The 12,368-nt window shown below is 42.8% G+C and overlaps 1 pseudogene; it reads left to right on the forward strand.

Moving 5' to 3' along the window:
- LOC149473146 (U2 spliceosomal RNA) lies at positions 1–210 on the forward strand (annotated as a pseudogene).
- Positions 211–12,368: the final 12,158 nt, after the last annotated feature.

The following is a 12,368-nucleotide window of genomic DNA, read 5'->3' on the forward strand; positions in this document are numbered from 1 at the left end:
ATCACTTCTCGGCCTTTTGGCTAAGATCAAGTGTAATATTTGTTCTTATCAGTGTCCAGTAAGGGTTCTCCACCTTAATTCTGGCCTTTGGGATGGGTGGCTGGCTGTATAATATCTCTGCAGGTATGATGGGGGTTCTGAGGGCTCTCCTCGTGGGAAAAAAAAACAAAATTATGCGGCCACTGGGTAAAGTGGTGGTTGGGAATATTTCCCTAGTGTGAAGGATTCAGAGATGTCCAGTGCCTCCTAATTTGAACTGTGCTACCTTGTCTGGCTGAGCTTGGAAAAACAAAGGGCCCAGAGTTTCAAGCACCCTCTTGCAGTGACATCCTAGGGATGCCAAAGTAGTACTATGGGTTCGGGATCTTACTCTGTGAAACTGCCACAACACTAAAAGCTTTTTTCTGCACCATCCCTCATAAGCTAGGCCTTTTGACTGAGACTGGGGCAATTTGGTTATAAGGTCGCAAGGCCTAGCCACTACATTGGCACTTTTTTTTATAGTATACTCCCCCATAATGTTAGGCGTAAAGGGGTTAAGAAAACTATACAGTATGGCATGGTGCCAAAAATACTAAGCCACAAATTTTAGGCTTACATACACTTGAATACTTTTGGTGAACACTCAACATCTATAGACTCCCTAATGACCACAGAAAGGCAGTTTTTAAATTTGTACCTTCACAGACATGCATTTTGTAATTTTCTTTGCCATAAGACTATTTCCTTATTATTTTCATTCTGTGTAATAAAATGTGTAATAAAAATTAAAACAAAATAAAATGCCAATTGAAGTCTTAAGGGTGGCACCCCACCCTTATTTGAAGGGACTGTCCCTATTTTGGAACCAATACCGTTGGTCTTTCCTCCTCAGTTATCCCTCTTTTTATTGTAGAACTCTATAAAAATTTACAATTTGACTGGCAGAAACATTATACAATCAATCATCCAACCTATGAATATTTGAATTTGTTAATTTTAAAAGCCACTAAAAGGAAAAATAACTGGCTTAAAAGCAGGTTTAACCAATCAATTATTTTGTTTATTAGTTCTTCCTCCAAGACTTAATTGAGGGTAGACCAGGATGTGTCCTAAATGTTTCTTGTTAAAAGGTGTCCCTCTTTCTTATATAAGAAAATTGGAAGGTATACAGTCCTGTGCTTTTATGCTGCTTGCCTCTTAGAGTAAAAATGCTGATGGCTTATCCTATGGAGGAAATTGTTGTGGGCTCAGTTGTCAATAAACACTTCAAAACATCACTTTATATGAAACAACATTCTCGTACAACCTAACCTCATTACAAAAGAGGAATGAGGAATATTTTTAGATGACGTATAAGCTCTGATCTCGTATAAACAGATCTTGCACAGTATTTGACTACACCCTTCTAATGATAGGTTTATGTGTTTAGAAATATTTCATTGGCACACGCCAACTCATTTCACTCTCTCTTTTTTAATGAACTATATACTTGAATACTTAAGCAGGCCATATGTGATTGAGTCTCCCCCTCTTGACAAAAATAATTGTTTAAGGAGCATGCTGGAAAAATTTCCATCGATCAGCAGCTACAGACAATCAGCTGCAGCTGCTGATCAGTGTATTCTGACACTGGCGGGTGCCACTGTCAAAATACAATGTCTTGGCAAGGAGGTGAATCTTTCATCTACCTCCTATGTTTGGATTGAGGAACCTGTCAGATTTTTTTTTTCAGACTGCTGACTGAATAAAAATAACTAACTGTACATGGTTGGCTTCACATTTGGTCTTCTCTTAGGTGCTCTGAGCTTGAATTTGGTATTATAGAATTGGCCTTAAACAAGCTTTTGCATAAGGGCGTAAAAGCCAGACTGCCCAACACTGCCCATTCTCTCCAATGGAAATATATTTAATATATGGAGTATTTATTCAACCCTTGCCAACTATGTAACTATGTAACAGAAATATACAGTATATAGTATATTGCAGCTTACTAGGCCTGAGATGTGGTGGCTACATTAAATTTCTTTTTCTTTTTTTCAGATTCTCCTTTATCCTTTTCATGGTAAACCTATAAATCATTCTTGTCCTAGGGTGACAACGCTGACCTTTTGGCATTTTGTCCCTTACAGCCTCTGTGCAACAGTACATATGCATACTCCAATTACATGTTGGTTAGCAAGTAAAATATCTCCTTTTTCTCAGTAAGTATAAGAAAAAACATGGGGATCCTAGATCTCTTTTATTTGTTATACTTAGTGTAATTATTTTTGAGTGGAGACACAGTCTAATAGCCTCCAGATAGGTGGCATTCCTTTTACCACACTGTCCTTTTTAACTAGCAGATTTCATGCTAGCAGTAAGTTCACAAACAGTACAACACAAATCAGTCTGCACTGTATTACTTTCTATATAAAACAGAAAACATTTCTCACAGTCAATGTAGCAACAGTCTCGAAATGCCCTGGACAGTCCCGAAAATCTGACAGATGTCACACTTAGAGTTTATCCCGGGCAGAATCCAGAAAATTGAGCTCTGTCACAGACAGCTGAGAATTGCTGGTTCACTGTATGGCAAAACACAGTTGCGGTGCCGGGTAATCTCAGCCACTCACAGAGATCCTTCTCCCTATCTCCTCTACCTCCTGTCTGTGTTTGTGGATTGGGAGGGTACCTCCTCCCCCAGCAGCTATTCAGGTGGTGAGCTCTAGAAATCACTGAGTCTCCGGCTGAGAACATCAATGAAAGGTCTTGCGGTTTTGATTGGGCAGGTCTTGGGGAAGAGGTGCGGCCGGCCCGCCTTCACTGGTACATGTGAGGCTCAGGCTGCAGAGACTGTGGGAGAGCAACAGGGGAGGGAACTAAGTTACTAATGATACCCAACTCTACACTTTATGCTGTAGTGGCTGTATAGAACAAGCACTGACTCTAAAAGGGACTGACTTCCTTTCAGAGTGTTGTTGTTGTCCATAGCAACCCATCATAGGTTATCCTCTATTCAAACCCATCATAGCTTATCCTCTATACCAAACATAGGTCACCCCTTGTCCCAATCACCTGTCACTCCTCTTTCCAATCGTTTGTCACTCCTTATTTCACAAATGTCTCATCCCTCAAGTCAATCATGGGTAACCCCTCATTCCAATTATGGGTCACCTCGTTTTAAACTTGGGTCACTTCTTGTTCCAACCATGGGTCACCCCTCATTCCATTAATGGGTCATCCCGCACATCAATCATGGATCACCCCTTGTTCAAACCATAGGTCATCCCTAATTCCAGTTATGAGTCACTCTTTGTCCCAAACACAGGTCACCCCTCGTTTCAACCATGGGTCATCCCTAGCCCCAATTATGGGTCATCCTTCATTCCAATAATGAGTCACTCCTCATTCTAATTATGGGTCACTCTTTGTTCCAATTATGGGTCACTCCTCATTCCAATTATGGGTCACTCTTCGTTACAATTATGGATCACTCTTTGTTACAATTATGGATCACTCTTCGTTACAATTATGGGTCACGGATTGTGTCCATTTACACCAGTCTACCTCCTGGTTTGCTGAAATAAAAAGCAGCAGGGGATCTGTCCTCTTTCGTATAGCAGGATTGAATCAGAAGGTAGTTGGGTAGTTGAGTGTAAACAGATAGGCGGAGTCTGTTTACTTCTTACCACCCATAGAGCAGGACGAGCTCTGTCCATGTCCACTCTGCAGAAGCTGAACTGACATCTGTACACTGCCCTACCTACATTCCCTATTTAACATTACCATATTCTCCACTATGTAAGTCATCTCAGACTCTACCTAACCACACCCCCTTTAAGCCACACCCAATATTTAGTGCAATTTAAACCAATGCTGCATTTTTTTCTCCTTTTACAACATGCCTACAAATGAATGTTCCACCCCTAATTAAAATAATACTCCTCTACACTGGCTTTCTGGACATGCTGTAGTGACTTCTGTAGTAGCAGTGAATTGTTCAGTGATTTCCTGTTTCCACAGTGGTCCCTCTGGTATGGCACATGCATACTTACACTGGTCAAAGCGGGGCTAAGGTAAATATGCAATAAAATCCATACCTGGGCCTTTAGGATTCCCCTAAACTATAAATGTTACAAAAATGTAAAAGATTATCTTTTGGGGTCTTCACTGAACATTGTTCTTATTTTGATACCTTTTCAAGTACACTACATTGCCAAACGTATTGGGATGCCTGCCTTTACACACACATAAACTTTAATGGCATCCAAGTCTTAGTCCATAGGGTTCAATATTGAGTTGGCCCACCCTTTGCAGCTATAACAGCTTCAACTCTTCTGGGACGTCTGTCCACAAGGTTTAGGAGTGTGTCTATGGGAAGGTTTGATCATTCTTCCAGAAGCGCATCTGAGAGGTCAGGCACTGATGTCAGACAAGAAGGCCTGGCTCGCACTCTCCGTTCTAATTCATCCCAAAGGAGGACTGGGCTTGAATGTAGGCAAACACAGCCAAGAGTTCCACCCAAATGTTGGCTGTAGAGGTGAACTTCAAGGTTTTCCTTCAGCAGTACCTTGTCCCTTTGATAATTTCCCATGCAATCCCAACCTAGTCTTCAAAGTGTTCCCAAGGATGCTATACAGATAGATCTTTCAAACATATTTGGTGGGACTGCTAAAAGTAAGAAGATTTAGGATTAGAGTCTACCAAATGCTCTATATGATTACAGGTAAGTTTTTTGGTAAGAACCCTTATGAAGCCCTATTGAACAGACAACCTGAGGAATGTACTAATACTCAATTCAGACTAGTCACACATATTCACACTGCAGCAAAGAGGGTTATATTGAAAGCATTGAGGACTCCAACCATTCCCTTTTCTGAAGTCAAGCACCGAGTTTCCCAAGTAATAGTCTTTAAAAAATGAATGCTAGACAAGATGAAAAAAAAATAATAGATTTCGCCTAATATGGGAGCCATGGATTGAATCATATCTGCTACCCTCTTTTTACTCCAGAATCAGAGACGTGTGTGATGAGAAAACTTTTCATTTTTATTTATTTTTTCTCCCCTTTCACCTTCCCTTTTTCCTTTCTCATCTTCTTTGGGAATGAGGTGTACTTGGATTGGGATGAGGGATGTCATAGTCTAAGCTTCCTTATTTTCCTCAGCTACATAATCCATTCTACTTATTAATTCCTACACCATGGGGCATGCCTTCAACCCTAATATTATTTCTTGTCATTTTCTTGTTTCATGGATCACTGGTCCACTCATGTGTGACATGTTTTATTGCACCACTCTTCAATGAGTATGTTGTCCATATGTACACATTAATATTTTTCTTTCTGTAACTATCCTGCTTGTTCAAACTCATATTTGAAAATTAATAAAAATGTATTGAAGAAAAAGATCTAATAGGGGTTCTAGCCATTCCATAATCTAGCCAAAACATGTAATAAAAATGTAGCTTTGTGGGCGTGTCCAAGATGGCGACCGGAGCGGCCGCATAATCCTGAGCTCCGGCGCCGAAGTGTTCAATCCGCTGTCATCCGTGCAGCAGCGGATCACGGAGAGGCAGCGGAGATCCCTGGGGACATCTCCTAGACCTGGGAGAGGGGCTCCGGGTAATATTTCTGCCCTCCGTGGCGGCGGATATCTGCGGCCTGGTGCGGCCGCGTGGGCCGGGGCTCCGACGCCTCACATCCACACCCGCTGCCATCCGGGTGGTGGGGGATCGTCCAGGGACATCCGAGGCGCCCTCTGCATCAGCTGGATCTGTGAGAAGGCGCCGCTCAGTGTTGCCACTCCCCACTGCGGCGGGCAGCTGTGGCCTGCACCATCTGACGGGGCCTTCCTCTTATCCGGTCACAGTGAGTAAGGGGGGACGGGCTGACAGTCCTCAGGTCCCCCCATTGTGATTTGGGGACTGGGTTTCACAGCTGCGGCCCCAGACGCCATCTGCCTCCGTTGCAGCGGCCCCTGTCGGGCTCCGTGGCCTACTGGAGCCCTGATACTGCTCCGAGGGGTGTTTTTTTGGATTTGCCCTGGAGGGCCCTGTGCTTGATATTGGGGGCCCTCTGCTCCACACTCTGCATCCCTCTCAGGCCCTGGGGTGGGACCTGGTGCTGTGACCCTGCTCCTGCAAGATATAAAGTGGTTACTGCGGCCTGTGTCCTCTCTGCCTTTTTACGGCCTGCTAAATATTTTTACAATATAACGTCTTTGCGGATGACCCCGACAGCATTCATGTAACTACAACCTTTAATCTATTTTGGGCGTTATAGGTCTCCTGGGGTTATTTTCTCCATTTCTTATCCAATTTACAGCTGATCACCCCCAGGAGACTCCCTGTATGCCGTCCACCAAGAAAAAAAAGGGACAAGCTCAAAAGTCCCTCACGACATACCTACTTAAGGCACAAGAGCTTTGCAGCATGTCTCCAGTCACTACAGAACGAGCATCCCTGTCCGATCCCACACAGGATACCATAGCTCTTTCCTTAGCCCTCGTCAGTGAAAATACACAGCAACTCACAAAGGGGGATCTGGAGTCTTGTCTGGAATCTATGTACACCAAGTTGGCCACCAAATTCCAATCAGAATTGCATAAAAGCACTAATGTTCTCTCTCAGGAAATAGCCACATTGGGCTCCAGGACCGACCGCTTAGAAACCAAACACGATGAACTTAGCTTAGCCTATGGTGAACTATCCAGAGAGCATGACCATCTACAAACGGCTTTTTTACAATTGCAGGCGCAGGTAGAGGACCTAGATAATCGCAACCGCAGGAATAATTTGCGAATCAGGGGAATTCCGGAGTCTATATCTGACCTCTCATTAACCACAACCAAGTTATTCAAGTCACTCCTTCCGGATCGCGACCCTGGGTCTTTTGCCTGTGACCGCATCCATAGAGCCCTGCGCCCTAAACCTCCTAATGACAAGCCGCCTAGAGATATTGTCCTGTGTATGAAGGATTTCCTGACCAAAGAAGACATACTTAGAGCTGCTCGTAATACCCCAACAATCTCCTTCGATGGCTCGGTTCTACAAATCTTTCCGGATGTTTCCCCGGCCACGTTGGAGAAACGTAGAAAAATGAAGGAAGTTACCACTGCCCTGTTCTCAGCTCGTATCCGCTATAAGTGGGGCTTCCCTTTTAAGCTGATAGTTCCACATAATGGGAGCACATATATAGCCACATCCCTTCTTGAAGGTAGGGAAATTTTGGCCAAATTGGGCCTGGCGGATGCCCCATCGCCTCGGCGTCCACCCTCCACCCCTCGTGTTTCTCCCATTTGGCATACTCCATCTCCACGAAGGGATAGAAGGAGAGTCAGACAAGCACCGGGCTGACAGGACCATTTTCACATGCCTGATACCCATTGTTTTGACGGTCCTTGGTCCTGCCTATTGTATATTATGACTTTGACAGGAACTGGGACACAGGGATTTTGCTCTTTATCTCTTACACTGTCAGGATATGCATTTTTGTGGTCGCTGCTCTGATATCTTTGTGGTTCTGCGAACTATGTGTGCCTTGTATTAATAGCTGGACGAGTTAAGTTTTACAAGGGTCTGCGGGCCCTCTTAATTACGCCCATTAAACCATGGTCTCACAACTCTTGGACACGTTTCCCCACCCTGCCTCCTGACATGGCCGGAGGTGTTGCCGCCCGATTGAGGGGTGACGGCTCCGTTTTCCATGTTTTACGGAGACAGGGTCTGGGCCCATTTGGCCCGTTAATGTCTGAATTTTTTGTTTTATCGGGTATGGTAAATTTCCTGCCTGATCCATGTTCTTTAGTTACCCTCTCAACTGTAGGAGCTATTAAAGCTTCGTTTCTATTGTTTTTTGCTCATTCTCTTCACAAAACTTTAGTGTATGACGTTGGTATTGTGCCGGTCTGTGGACGTCACGACCCCCATGTTGGGGTCTGGGGGTCCCCTAGGCTGGTACTGCTGCAGGTAGATCTGTCTGATGTGGACCTGTGGGTCATCATGTCTAGCCAAATAATTTTAGGAGATATCTCTCCAGTGTGTATTTTTACGCTGATAGTGTCAAACTTTGTTTACTATGGTAATTCAATGTATCTCGCATAATGTCCAGGGTTTCAATTCGCCAAATAAGCGCAAAACAGCCTTTCTTCAATATAAGCGTCTAGGAGCTAAAATTATATTATTACAGGAAACACATTTTGCAGCCGCAAAACACCCAACATATTTTCATAAATCCTATAGGCAGGGGTATTATACCCTACATTCCTCCAAGAGTAGGGGAGTAGCCATCTTTCTACATAACTCATTCCCCTTTGAGGTTCAACATGTGTATCGTGATCCGGACAGTAGGTTTATCATTCTTAAAGGCACCCTTTCCGGTCAAGAACTTACGATTGCTAATCTTTATGCACCGAACTCGGCACAATCTTCCTTCTTTTCTAAATTTTTTGGTGCTCTGGATAGGTTTTTATCCCCTCATCTATTGGTGGGTGGTGATTTTAATCTAGTGGCAAACCCTCTTTTGGATCGTAGCTCCTCCTCACACTCTTCCCAAGCTTTCCCAAAATCCCTTACCAGGAGACTGGATGCCCTCCAGTTGGTGGATGCCTGGAGAGCGCACAACATGGGAGCCAGGGATTACACATTTTATTCTCACCCACATGACTCTTATGCCAGATTAGACTATATCTATTGTACCCCAATTTTACTAGCTAATTCTAAGACAGCTTGTATTCACTTGAGCCCCTGGTCGGATCACAATATCTTGGCTTTATCTATCACATTTATAGGATTGGCACCTACTCCCTTCTCTTGGAGACTTAATGACTCTATGCTAACTGATGTTGACTCTCGTCAAGAGGTGGTTACATCTATCCGGGAATATTTTCAATCTAATTCAACCCCTGATATATCCTCGTCCACACTATGGGTAGCCCATAAGGCGGTCCTACGAGGCCGACTTATCTCCATGGCTTCATCCAGAAATAGAAAACATTGGCAGCAAGTACTACTTCTTACCCGAGAATTAGAAGCACACTATAGAAGTCATGTTGCTAATCCATCTCTCCTCAATAAACAGTTATTGTCCCAAAAACGCTTAGAACTGAATACCCTGCTTTCTCAAAAGACTGAAAAGGCCCTCCGCTGGTCGAAGGCCTCGTTCCTATTACATAGCAACTCAGCATCTACCATGTTTGCAAGGAAATTGAACCACTCTCTGCGCCCCCCACACGTGTATAAGCTACGCACTAATTCGGGTACTATCTCATCTCTACCTCAGGAAGTCTTAGGTATTTTTGAAAACTTTTATTCTAATCTACTAGCTTCTCCGCAGTCAGATTCTGTTCCTCCATCAGACTCATGGCTGGATTCTATATCCCTCCCTGCTCTTACACCTTCTCAGATTGCCTCCCTTAATGCCCCCTGCACTTTGGAGGAAATAACTTGTGCGATTAGTGCGCTAAAACGCTCTACTGCACCGGGTCCAGATGGATTTACCGCTAGTTATTATAAGCATTTTGCCCCCACGCTGGCTCCCTATTTGATAACTTTATTCAATGATGTTTTGCAGGGGGGTAGGTTCCCTGAGGAGATGCTATTGGCTAATATGTCCCTAATACCTAAACCGCAGAAAGACCACTGTTTGCCACAAAACTATAGACCAATCTCAGTAATGAATAACGATCTGAAGATATTTAGCCGTATTTTGGCGAACAGGTTGGCCCCTATCATCTCCTCTTTGGTTTCTCCAGACCAGTCGGGTTTTATTCCCGACAGATTTATTACTGATAACATTCGCCTCACTCTAAATGTTATTCAAGATGCTAATTTACATTCCAAAGAGGTTCTGTTGATGAGTTTAGATATAAACAAGGCCTTTGACAGTGTTCTTTGGCCATATTTATTCTCCCTGCTAGGGAAAATGGGCTTTAGTGACGGGTTTTTGGCAGGCGTGCACGCCCTATACGACTCTCCTAAAACAAGAATAAGGCTTCCTGGTTGTAACTCTGACTTTTTTACATTGGGTAGAGGCACTCGCCAGGGTTGTCCTCTTTCACCCCTTCTATTTGCGCTGGTGTTGGAACCTTTGGCATTGGCAATCAGATCACATTCGGATATTTCTGGTTACTCATTATTAGTTTCACATTTTAAAATGAGCATGTATGCCGATGATGTTATGCTTTTTCTTACTAACCCATTGACTTCATTGCCTAATTTATGTGCTGTATTGAACGATTTTGCCTTAGTGTCAGGTCTCACCGTTAATTTTACCAAATCGGTGATTATGCCGGTTAATGTTCCTGACTCCCTAAGTGCATCTCTCCGTAGCTCTTTCCCATTTCGTTGGGTCAAGGACAAGATCTCCTATCTGGGGATTAATCTCACCCCTAGATACTCGGATATGTTTACTGCTAATTATCCATCATGTGTATCACGTCTCTCTACTCTATTGAAGATTTGGCATGGTTATCATATTTCCTTTCTGGGTAGAGTCACGGCGGTTAAAATGAATATTTTGCCCAAACTGCTTTATCTTTTTAGATCACTGCCAGTTCCAGTTTCAAAAACGTTTTTGGATCACTTTCAGCGGACTGTTAATAATTTTATTTGGGGAAATAAGCATCCACGTTTTGCTTCATCCATTTTGTACCGCTCACAACGGACGGGAGGTCTTGGCCTCCCCAACTTTTGGCTATATTACCTCTCTGCTCGTTTTGCGCAATTATCACAATGGGCTACTATTAATTCTCAAATCCCATGGATCAAGTTTGAGTCTCAATCAATACGCCCATTTTATTTACCGGGAATTCTATGGTCTAAAATTTCCCCCCGATCGCTTACTTTTCATAACTCCATAGTGACTCATTCGCTGACTCTCTGGTCCAAATACAAATCTAAATTGAATCTAGTCTCTCTTACCCCCCCAGGTGTTTCATTTTTTGGTGACCCCACTTTTGTTGTAGCTTTTTCTTCCCCTCAACAGTTTCGTTGGTGGTATGATCGATCCTTTATCAGATTATCGGATTTTCAAAGAGGAGGATCGTATATTACCTTTGATATGCTACGTGTGTTGTTTGATGTTCCTCTTCGCGAGTACCTTCGCTACCGACAGATTAGACATTTTTTTAATTCACACTTTGGCCTTATGCCATCTTCCCCGATTTCTTTTTTTGAACGTATCAGCCGTGACTCTCCTAGGGGTAGGGGTCTTATCTCAGATCTTTATCACCAATTTTTGATCTGCCTTTTTCATACACCCCCCTCTTATCGACAAAAATGGGAGGAGGATTGTGGTATCACTTTTTCAGAGGAGGATTGGGATTCCATGGTGGATAATATATGCAAGAGTTCTAGATCTCTTTCAGTTCGTGAGACAGCCCTTAAGGTTTTAACCAGATGGTATTACACCCCATCGAGACTACATGTATTGTTCCCACAAACGTCCCCTTTATGTTTCCGGGGCTGTGGCCTCACAGGTACTTTGGTTCATATATTCTGGGATTGCCCGACCATATCTTTGATTTGGTGTAAGATATCTGAGGTGGCTACCTCACTGTCGGGTACCCCGATACGATTGTCCATACAGACCTGTTTATTGGGGGCCAATATCCCAGGGGTCTCTGATGCCAATCTGAGATTGATACATACATTATGTATTGCCACCTTATGGTCTATTGCCTTACACTGGAGGTCCAATGCTGTACCCTTGGACTCCATTTTACACAGAATTGATACTGTAATGCTCATGGACCGCATTCATTATACCCTACTGGATAAGATGCACTTATATGATAAAAAATGGGAGTCATGGAGAGATTGTAGACACTTATTGCATGTTTAACAATATTCTCAGTAAAAGTTGCCTGACATGTACTGTTGACGGATGTATCTTTAACTTATCTTATTGTTCACGTATTTCATGCACTCGTAATTTACTCTTTTCCTTTTTTTTTTTTTTTTTTTTTCTCTCTTTCTTATGTTAATATACTTTTCTGTATTGTACATTTCAAAAGTGCCTTGTTTTCGTTGAAAATAACACTTGAAAGTGTGCTGTTGTTTTACAGTCTACTTATATTCAATAAAATCGTTTGTAAACAAAAAAAAAAATGTAGCTTTGTATATACTTTAAAATAGTTAATTCTTACTATGTGTTATGAGCCCCCTTTATATTTGTGTTGTACATTGCATGTACTTAGCTGTTGTCATTGATAAAACCTACCATTTATCTCTTCAGCAGCAAAAAACTATTTTTACATTACTAACACATTGTTAGTTACACAATGAGACCAACATGTGATATGACTGCCATTAGCAGCTGAACAAACTGGTCATTTTCAATCGACCTAAAATATTAACTCATCCCAGAGACCAAATTTTTCCTTGTCCCCAAAGTTTGGAACATACTG

This window comes from Staurois parvus, unplaced genomic scaffold (genome assembly GCF_062004578.1).
Source record: "Staurois parvus isolate SC_StPar_1 unplaced genomic scaffold, SC_StPar_1.0 ptg000018l, whole genome shotgun sequence".
In the NCBI taxonomy this organism is placed as follows: Eukaryota; Metazoa; Chordata; class Amphibia; order Anura; family Ranidae; genus Staurois; species Staurois parvus.